At 43.0% G+C, this 10,000-nt stretch overlaps 6 non-coding genes and 13 pseudogenes across 6 annotated transcripts; all 19 read left to right on the top strand.

The window, feature by feature from the left end:
• Positions 1–3,010: 3,010 nt before the first annotated feature.
• Positions 3,011–3,125, top strand: LOC125002818 (annotated as a pseudogene).
• A 2,207-nt stretch (positions 3,126–5,332) lies between these two features.
• LOC125001560 lies at positions 5,333–5,441 on the top strand (annotated as a pseudogene).
• Positions 5,442–5,542: 101 nt separating this feature from the next.
• LOC125001445 lies at positions 5,543–5,661 on the top strand. The gene has a single exon (XR_007111687.1). It is a non-coding gene; the product is annotated as a 5S ribosomal RNA (ribosomal RNA).
• Positions 5,662–5,762: 101 nt separating this feature from the next.
• On the top strand, positions 5,763–5,873 carry LOC125002568 (annotated as a pseudogene).
• Positions 5,874–5,974: 101 nt separating this feature from the next.
• LOC125001720 lies at positions 5,975–6,093 on the top strand (annotated as a pseudogene).
• A 102-nt stretch (positions 6,094–6,195) lies between these two features.
• LOC125002417 lies at positions 6,196–6,304 on the top strand (annotated as a pseudogene).
• Positions 6,305–6,405: 101 nt separating this feature from the next.
• LOC125002312 lies at positions 6,406–6,524 on the top strand (annotated as a pseudogene).
• A 101-nt stretch (positions 6,525–6,625) lies between these two features.
• On the top strand, positions 6,626–6,744 carry LOC125001318. Its single transcript, XR_007111578.1, has one exon. It is a non-coding gene; the product is annotated as a 5S ribosomal RNA (ribosomal RNA).
• A 101-nt stretch (positions 6,745–6,845) lies between these two features.
• LOC125003269 lies at positions 6,846–6,964 on the top strand. Its single transcript, XR_007112129.1, has one exon. It is a non-coding gene; the product is annotated as a 5S ribosomal RNA (ribosomal RNA).
• A 101-nt stretch (positions 6,965–7,065) lies between these two features.
• Positions 7,066–7,174, top strand: LOC125001991 (annotated as a pseudogene).
• Positions 7,175–7,487: 313 nt separating this feature from the next.
• On the top strand, positions 7,488–7,606 carry LOC125002524 (annotated as a pseudogene).
• Positions 7,607–7,707: 101 nt separating this feature from the next.
• LOC125001594 lies at positions 7,708–7,826 on the top strand (annotated as a pseudogene).
• A 101-nt stretch (positions 7,827–7,927) lies between these two features.
• LOC125003033 lies at positions 7,928–8,046 on the top strand. Its single transcript, XR_007111902.1, has one exon. It is a non-coding gene; the product is annotated as a 5S ribosomal RNA (ribosomal RNA).
• A 101-nt stretch (positions 8,047–8,147) lies between these two features.
• On the top strand, positions 8,148–8,266 carry LOC125003028. The gene has a single exon (XR_007111897.1). It is a non-coding gene; the product is annotated as a 5S ribosomal RNA (ribosomal RNA).
• Positions 8,267–8,726: 460 nt separating this feature from the next.
• Positions 8,727–8,844, top strand: LOC125002025 (annotated as a pseudogene).
• Positions 8,845–8,945: 101 nt separating this feature from the next.
• On the top strand, positions 8,946–9,054 carry LOC125002338 (annotated as a pseudogene).
• Positions 9,055–9,155: 101 nt separating this feature from the next.
• Positions 9,156–9,274, top strand: LOC125001692 (annotated as a pseudogene).
• Positions 9,275–9,375: 101 nt separating this feature from the next.
• LOC125001665 lies at positions 9,376–9,494 on the top strand (annotated as a pseudogene).
• A 101-nt stretch (positions 9,495–9,595) lies between these two features.
• On the top strand, positions 9,596–9,714 carry LOC125001282. Its single transcript, XR_007111545.1, has one exon. It is a non-coding gene; the product is annotated as a 5S ribosomal RNA (ribosomal RNA).
• The last annotated feature ends 286 nt before the right edge of the window (positions 9,715–10,000 follow it).

Genomic DNA, 10,000 nt, shown 5'->3' with positions numbered 1-10,000 from the left:
ATGCAATTTTGATTTTGACCACTTTTTTTACTGCGTTTGTGACAGTCACCATTGTTACGGCCCTAACATCCTGAAAACCCCCTGATCTCGTCTGGGGGTTAAAAAGCCCAAAAAAGTGTAGGGCCTGGTTTTTTGTACTTGGGGTGGGGGGAAAACCGCCTGGGAAAACCCGGTTTCTGTAAGTTTTCATTTTTCTAGGAGACCATTTGGGAAATTTACATATCAAAAAAACAGGGGAATGATGAATTTTTACGACCCTTTTTTACTGCGTTTGGGACAGTTAACGTTTGCATTCGGCCATACCCCCCTGAACAGCCCGATCTCGGGCTGATTTTTTTTCGGGGAAACTAAGCCGGTCGTGCCCGGGGTTTGTACTTGGATGGGGGGACCGCCAATTTGGGGAAAACTAGGTGCTGTAAGGGTTTCTTTTTTTCAGGAGACTTTTTTTAAAATTTTCATCATCAAAATTTCATGCAAGAAAGATGTTTTTTACCCCCTTATTTATACTGCTTTTTGACATTTGACCCTTCTTACGGGCCCTACCAATTTAAAAAAGCCGATCTCGTTGATTTTCTGAAGTCCCGTTGGGGGGGGGCCTTTGGGTTTTGGGTTTCTTGGTGGGGGGACCGGGCCCGGGGTACTAGGTGCTGTAAGCTTTTATTTTCTTTAGGGACATTTGGGAAAATTTACATCCTCAAAAAACAAAGCAAGGGTGATTTTTACCCCCTTATATATACTGCGTTTTTGGACAGTTACCATTGGGGTTTCGGCCATACCCCAAATGAAACCCCGCCCGATCTCGTTGAAACTTTGGAAAACTAAAACGTGTAGGGGGCCCCCGGTTAGTAATTTGGGTTTGGTGACCGTCTGGGGGAAAACCCGGGAATTTTCCATTTTCCCCATCGGAGACTTGGTTAACTTTTTCATCATCAAAATACATGCAATGATCATTTTGGGCCACTTTTTAAAATACTGCTTTAGTGGAAAATTTGACATTGCTTTCGGCCCCCTACCAACCTGAAACCCCCTCCCGATCTGTTTTTGGGGTTCGGGAAACTAAGCTGGGGGTCGGGGGCCCGGTTATACTTGGTTGGGGGAATGCCTGGGAAAACCAGGTGCTGTAGCTTTTTTATTTTCATCAGGAGACATGGGGTTTAAAATTTACATCGGGCAAAAAAAATTTAAAATTTTGATTTTTGAGCATTTTTATATCTGATTTAGTGGAAAATTTGACATTGCTTAAGGCCAACCTACCTGAAAACGTCCCGATTTCGGAAGCTAAGCACGGTCGGGCCTTTGGGTTTTTTACTTGGATGGGGGGACCGCCTGGGGAAAACCAGGTGTGAAGCTTTTTATTTTTTAAACAGGGGGCATGGGAAATTTACTCATCAAATACCTTTCAATGTGATTTTGGGCCAAATTTTAATACTGCGTTTGTGCTGTTTCCATTGGGTTACGGCCATAACCCCTGAAAGCCTGATCCGGAAACTAAGCAGTGTCGGGGGGCCCCGGGTTTGTACTTTGGGTGGGGGACCCCCTGGGAAAAAGGTGCTGTTTAAGGGTTTTCCCTTTCATCAGGGGAAAAGGAACTTTTTTCATCATCAAAAAAAAAGCAATGTTGATTTTGACCACTTTTATTTTACTGCTTTGTGCATTTGGGCATTGCTTACGGGAAAACCAAACCCGAAAAACGGCCCCATCTGTCTGATCTCGGAAGCAATGCACCCGTCGGGGTGGTTAGTTCCTTTGGGTGGGAGGCCCCCCGGGAATACTAGGTGCTTTAAGCCCTTTTATTTTCATCAAGGGGGACATGGTAAATTTACATCCCTCAAAAAAACATTTCAATGAGATTTTGACCACTTATTATTCTTTCGTTTGTGACAGTTACATTTTCTTACGGCCATACCCCCCTGAAAAACGCTGGGTCTAAACTGAACTCGGGAAACTAAGCACGGTCGGGGTGGTTTAGTACTTGATTTGGGGACTGCCTGGGAATACCAGGTGCTTAAATTTTTATTCTCATCAGGAGACATGGTAAAATTTATATAAACAAAATACATTTCAATGATCAATTTTTGATTTACTTATATATAAAGCCCTTTTTTTTACATTTGACGTTTTTTCGGCCTACCAACCTGAAAAAGCCCGATTTTGTCTGATTTTGGAAGCTAAAAAATGGCGGGGCCCGGGGAGTACTTGGGGTGGGGGACCGCCTGGGAAAACCCGGTGGGTGTAAGCTTTTTTATTTTTATCAGGAGGGCATTTTGGGAACATTTAAAATTTATCAAAATACATTTCAATGGGTGATTTTGAACCCCTTATATTACGGGGTTTGTGAAGTCACCATTGCTTAGGCCATAAACCCCGCTGAACACCGTTGATCTCGGAAGCTAAGCAGTTTTTAGGGCCCGGGGTTTTGGGACTTGGGTGGGGGACCGCAAGGGAATACCCCGGTGCTGTAAAACTTTTCATTTTCATTTTTGGAGACATTTTGGGAAATTTTTCCCTCTTTAAAAATACTGCAAAGATCATTTTGCCCCTTATATATACTGGGTTTTTGACAGTTACATTCCTTTGGCCTTTCCACCTGAACCCCGACTGATCTCATCTGATCTCGGAAGTCTAAGGGCCCGGTTAGTACTTGGGTGGGGGAGCCCAATGGGAATCCAGGTGCTGTAAACTTTTCATTTTCACAGGAAATTGGTAACATTTACATCAACAAAAAAACATGCAATGATGATTTTTTACCACTTATATTACTGGTTTTGGGGAAATTACCATTGCTTTATTGGGCCCTCCACCTGGAAAAACGCCCGATCGTGTTGATCTCGGAAGCTAAAACAGGGGGGTAGGGCCCGGTTAAATACTTGGATGGGAGCCGCCCCCGGGAATACCAGGTTTCTGTAAGTTTTCATTCTCTCAAGAGACATTTGGGAAAATTTACATCATCAAAATACATGCAATGATCATTTTGACACTTATATATACTGCTTTAGTGAATTTGACGTTTGCTTACGGCCATACCACCTCAACATTCCCGATCTCGTCTGATCTCGGAAGCTAAGCATGTAGGGCTGGTTAGTACTTGGATGGGAGACGCCTAGGAATACCCGGTGCTGTAAGCTTTTCATTTTCATCAGGAGACATGGTAACATTTACATCATCAAAATACATGCAATGATGATTTTGAGCACTTATATATACTGATTTAGTGACATTTTACATTGCTTACGGCCATACCTACTGAATACGCCTGATCTCGTCTGATCTCGGAAAACTAAGCACGGTCGGGCCTGGTTAGTACTTGGATGGGAGACGCCTGGGAATACTACGGTGCTGTAAGCCTTTCATTCTCATCAGGAGACATGGTAACATCATATCTCATCATAAAATACATGCATACTGCATTTTTGACACTTATATATTACTGCATTAGTGACATTTGACATTGCTTACGGCCATACAACACTGAACCACGCGACTCGTCATGATCCGGAAGACTAAGCAGGTCGGGCCTGGTTAGTACTTGGATCGGGAGACCTGCCTGGGAATACTAGTGCTGTAAGCTTTCATTTTCATCAGGAGACATGGTAACATTTACATCATCAAATACATGCAATGATCATTTTGACGACTTATATATACTGCGTTTGTGACAGTTAACTTGCTTCTCGGCCATACCGTCACTGAACACGCCTGAGTTTCAGTTTGAAAGTCTAACAGAATCTACGGACCCACCTAGGTTTGTATAAAACAAACTTTCAATAAGATCAAAGCAAAGATTCTATGCCATCATGATCAAAGGAAAACATTTCATGACATCATCATCAAAGGAAAACAATTGAGGACATCATCAATGGAAGACATCCCATGACGTCATCGCCCTGTTTCATCCATCGTTTCTTTTGTATGTGCGTGAGCATGTACGGAACTACGTATGGATGTAACGTTACTCCATGTGCGCGCATGTAGTCGCACGTGCGTCTGTACGTGCGCGAAAAACAACACACAAGAATTAGACCGACATGTCCCATAACTGTGTGTAAAGGTTTGTTTAAGCCTCATCCACATTGTATAATCAATATGTTTGTGTCACGTGTAGTTTAATCATGTGCGGCTGATTCTTTATCGTATTTCCCTCTGAGGTACATAATAGTCTAGCTGGAACCTATTAACAGCGCTACTTGTGGCTTTACTACACAATGATGTAAGTAGTATAGAAATTAGTTCTTTTTTGCGTTTCTTTCGGGCAATACAGCAAACCCCAACGTCTGAGGTGGTAGCCGACGTGTGCTGTCGAGATTTGTCATTAGAAATATTGACAAGTGGTTTCCTAACATTGCTTGTATTTTGCATCAATTTGCTGTTGTCCACAATTTGAATTGACGCCAAAATAAAACGAGGCAGTGGAGATAACGTGGTCGTTAGCATACGGGGGAGTGGGGAGCTAACTACGGGGCTAAGTTAACGTGCTAACGGCCAATTTCAATGTGTCAGAAATTTTGAAAATCTTTCCCACACTTTCTCTTCCTAGCGCCTCCTCACAAAATGTACATAGAATGTGCCACAGAATGTTTTCCATTATGATGTCATAGAATTCTGTCCTTTGATGATGTCATCAAATCTTTTCCTTTGGCCATGATGGCATAGAATCTTTGCATTTGATTCTTACTGAAAGTTTGTTTTATACAAGCCTCTGTGGATCTGTACATTCTTTAGTGCTTCTCAGAGTTACAAATTGACTGCAAGCAAGACAACGAACACACTTGAATAGAGCATGGTTCATTGATTTTCGTCCAAAGTTTTACAAAACATTTCCGAATAACAAGCATCAATGGCAACCAACAAAACGCAAAAGAGCTAAATATCTCAGTAGGGAGCACTCTGGGAAATTGCCTGAAAGTGCAATCTTTCCTCAGAGAGGGCGGCTTTGAATTTGTTACAAATGCTGCAAAAACCAACGAGAAAGTCGGCGTCAAAGTCAACAAGAGCCGTCCGGCAATTTTCAGACAGGCAAAAGTTGAATTGATTTTGCTGAAAAAGACATGCTGAAACAGCTCGAAATCCGCAAGGTGATGATGTTGGCTAAGGTGCAGTAGGCCTTTTCCCATAAGCCAATCTCGGCAGTGTTTCAGTTTAAACACAAATCACACCCCAAACCCTGGTTGTACCGGGTCGCCTTGTTTTTCTCTCTGATTCATATCTACCTGTTACATTCTGACTCTACTTCCTGGCAGACTGTATCATTGTAGAAGCTTCAGCTCAAAAACAAAAATGCATGCAATGATGATTTTGACCACTTATATATACTGCGTTTGTGACAGTTACCATTGCTTACGGCCATACCACCCTGAACACGCCTGATCTCAGAAGCTAAACAGTGTAGGGCCTGGTTAGTACTTGGATGGGAGACCACCTGGGAATACCAGGTGCTGTAAGCTTTTCATTCTCATCAGGAGACATGGTAACATTTACATCATCAAAATACATGCAATGATGATTTTGACCACTTATATATACTGCGTTTGTGACAGTTAACGTTGCATACGGCCATACCACCCTGAACACGCCTGATCTCGTCTGATCTCGGAAGCTAAGCAGTGTAGGGCCTGGTTAGTACTTGGATGGGAGACCGCCTGGGAATACCAGGTGCTGTAAGCTTTTCATTTTCATCAGGAGACATGGTAACATTTACATCATCAAAATACATGCAATGATCATTTTGACCACTTAAATATACTGCGTTTGTGACAGTTACCATTGCTTACGGCCATACCACCCTGAACACGCCTGATCTCATCTGATCTCGGAAGCTTTGGGCCTGGTTAGTACTTGGATGGGAGACCGCCTGGGAATACTAGGTGCTGTAAGCCTTTCATTTTCATCAGGAGACATGGTAACATTTACATCATCAAAATACATGCAATGATCATTTTGACCACTTATATATACTGCGTTTGTGACAGTCACCATTGCTTACGGCCATAACATACTGAACACGCCTGATCTCGTCTGATCTCCGAAGCTAAGCATGGTAGGGCCTGGTTAGTACTTGGATGGGAGACCGCCTAGGAATACCCGGTGCTGTAAGCTTTTCATTTTCATCAGGAGACATGGTAACATTTACATCATCAAAAACATGCAATGATGATTTTGAGCACTTATATATATACTGATTTAGTGACATTTGACATTGCTTACGGCCATACCTACCTGAACACGTCTGATCTCGGAAGCTAAGCACGGTCGGGCCTATTTAGTACTTGGATGGGAGACCGCCTGGGAATACTAGGTGCTGTAAGCCTTTCATTTTCATCAGTAGACATGGTAACATTTACATCAACAAAATACATGCAATGATGAATTTGACCTCTTATATATACTGCGTTTGTGACATTTGATGTTGATTACGGCCATACCACCCTGAACACGCCTGAACACGCCTGATCTCGGAAGCTAAGCAGCGTCGGCCCTGGTTGGTACTTGGATGGGAGAACGCCTGGGAATACCAGGTGCTGTAAGCTTTTCATTCTCATCAGGAGACATGGTAACATTTACGTCATCAAAATACATGCAATGATCATTTTGACCACTTATATATACTGATTTAGTGACATTTGACATTGCTTACGGCCATACCAACTTGAACACGCCTGATCTCGTCTGATCTCGGAAGCTAAGCATGGTCGGGCCTGGTTAGTACTTGGATGGGAGACCGCCTGGGAATACCAGGTGCTGTAAGCCTTTCATTTTCATCAGTAGACATGGTAACATTTACATCAACAAAATACATGCAATGATCATTTTGACCACTTATATATACTGCTTTAGTGACATTTGACATTGCTTACGGCCATACCAACCTGAACACGCCTGATCTCGTCTGATCTCGGAAGCTAAGCATGGTCGGGCCTGGTTAGTACTTGGATGGGAGACCGCCTGGGAATACCAGGTGCTGTAGCCTTTTCATTCTCATCAGGAGACATGGTAACATTTACATCATCAAAATACATGCAATGATGATTTTGACCACTTATATATACTGCGTTTGTGACAGCTAAAGTTGCTTACGGCCATACCACCCTGAACATGCCTGATCTCGGAAGCTAAGCATGGTCGGACCTGGTTAGTACTTGGATGGGAGACCCCCTGGGAATACCAGGTGCTGTAAGCTTTTCATTCTCATCAGGAGACATGGTAACATTTACATCATCAAATTACATGCAATGATCATTTTCATCACTTATATATACTGCGTTTGTGACAGTTACCATTGCTTACGGTCATACCACCCTGAACACGCGTGATCTCATCTGCTCTCGGAAGCTAAGGGCCTGGTTAGTACTTGGATGGGAAACCGCCTGGGAATATCAGGTGCTGTTAGCTTTTCATTCTCATCAGGAGACATGGTAACATTTACATCATCAAAATACATGCAATGATGATTTTGATCACTTATATATACTGCTTTAGTGACATTTGACATTGCTTACGGCCATACCAACCTGAACAAGCCCGATCTCGTCTGATCTCGGAAGCTAAGCAGTGTCGGGCCTGGTTAGTACTTGGATGGGAGACCGCCTGTAAATACTAGATCCTGTAAACCTTTCATTTTCATCAGGAGACATGGTAACATTTACATCATCAAAATACATGCAATGATGATTTTGACCACTTATATATACTGCGTTTGTGACAGACACCATTGCTTACGGCCATAACATCCTGAACACGCCTGATCTTGTCTGATCTCCGAAGCTAAACAGTGTAGGGCCTGGTTAGTACTTGGATGGGAGACCGCCTGGGAATACCAGGTGCTGTAAGCTTTTCATTCTCATCAGGAGACATGGTAACATTTACATCATCAAAATACATGCAATGATCATTTTGACCACTTAAATATAATGCTTTAGTAACATTTGACATTGCTTACGGCCATACCAACCTGAGCACGCCCGATCTCGTCTGATCTCGGAAGCTAAGCACGGTCGGGCCTGGTTAGTACTTGGATGGGAGACCGAATGGGAATACCAGGTGCTGTAAGCTTTTCTTTATTATCAGGAGACATGGTAACATTTACATCATCAAAATACATGCAATGATGATTTTGACCACTTATATATACTGCGTTTGTGACAGTTAACGTTGCATACGGACATACCACCCTGAACACGCCTGATCTCGTCTGATCTCGGAAGCTAAGCAGTGTAGGGCCTGGTTAGTACTTGGATGGGAGACCGCCTGGGAATACCAGGTGCTGTAAGCCTTTCATTTTCATCAGGAGACATGGTAAAAATTTACATCATCAAAATACATGCAATGATGATTTTGACCACTTATATATACTGCGTTTGTGACAGTCACTATTGCTTACGGCCATAACACGCCTGATCTCGTCTGATCTCGGAAGCTAAGCAGTGTAGGGCCTCGTTAGTTCTTGGATGGGAGACCGCCTGGGAATACCAGGTGCTGTAAGCTTTTTATTCTCATCAGGAGACATGGTAACATTTACATCATCGAAATACATGCAATGAACATTCTCGTCTGATCTCGGAAGCTAAGCACGGTCGGGCATGGTTAGTACTTGGTTGGGAGACCGCCTGGGAATACTAGGTGCTGTAAGCCTTTCATTTTCATCAGGAGACATGGTAACATTTACATCATCAACATACATGCAATGATCATTTTGAGCACTTATATATACTGCGTTTGTGACAGTTAACGTTGCTCACGGCCATACCACCCTGAACACACCTGATCTCGTTTGTTCTCGGAAGTTAAGCAGTGTCGGGTTGGTTAGTACTTGGATGGGAGACCGCCTGGGAATACTACGTGCTGTAAGCCTTTCATTCTTATCAGGAGACATGGTAACAATTCCATCATCAAAATACATGCAATGATGATTTTGACCACTTATATATACTGCGTTTGTGACAGTTACCATTGCTTACGGCCATACCAACCTGAACACGTCTGATCTCGGAAGCTAAGCACGGTCGGGCCTGGTTAGTACTTGGATGGGAGACCGCCTGGGAATACTAGGTGCTGTAAGCCTTTTGTTTTCATCAGGAGACATGGTAACATTTACATCATCAAAATACATGCAATGATCATTTTGACCAGTTATATATACTGCGTTTGTGACAGTTAACGTTGCTTGCGGCCATACCACCCTGAACACGCCTGATCTCGTCTGATCTCGGAAGCTATGCCGCGTCGGGCCTGGTTAGTACTTGGATGGGAGACCGCCTTGGAATATCAGGTGCTGTAAGCTTTTCATTTTCATCAGGAGACATGGTAACATTTACATCATCAAAATACATGCAATGATCATTTTGACCACTTATATATACTGCGTTAGTAACATTTGACTTTGCTTACGGCCATACCAACCTGAACAAGCCCGATCTTGTCTGATCTCGGAAGCTAAGCACGGTCGGGCCTGGTTAGTACTTGGATTGGAGACCGCCTGGGAATACCAGGTGCTGTAAGCTTTTCATTTTCATCAGGAGACATGGTAACATTTACATCATCAAAATACATGCAATGATCATTTTGACCACTTATATATACTGCATTTGTGACAGCTACCATTGCTTACGGCCATACCACACTGAATACGCTTGATCTCGTCTGATCTCGGAAGCTAAGCAGTGTAGGGCCTGGTTAGTACTTGGATAGGAGACCGCCTGGGAATACCAGGTGCTGTAAGCTTTTCATTCTCATCAGGAGACATGGTAACATTTACATCATCAAAATACATGCAATGATCATTTTGATCACTTATATATACTGCTTTAGTGATGTTTGACATTGCTTACGGCCATACCAACCTGAACACGCCCAGGTCCTGTAAGCCTTTAATTTTCATCAGGGGACACAGGAACATTTCCAACATCATAATACATGCAATATTGATTTTGACCACTTATATGTACCGCTTTTGTGACTGACACCATACCACCTCGTAAGACGCCCGTGTTTGCTTGTTCGCTTGCTT

The sequence above is a fragment of the Mugil cephalus genome, chromosome 23, assembly GCF_022458985.1.
Source record: "Mugil cephalus isolate CIBA_MC_2020 chromosome 23, CIBA_Mcephalus_1.1, whole genome shotgun sequence".
Classification (NCBI taxonomy): domain Eukaryota; kingdom Metazoa; phylum Chordata; class Actinopteri; order Mugiliformes; family Mugilidae; genus Mugil; species Mugil cephalus.
Note: the sequence above shows the minus strand (reverse complement) of the source record. Positions and strands in the feature narration are given on the sequence as shown.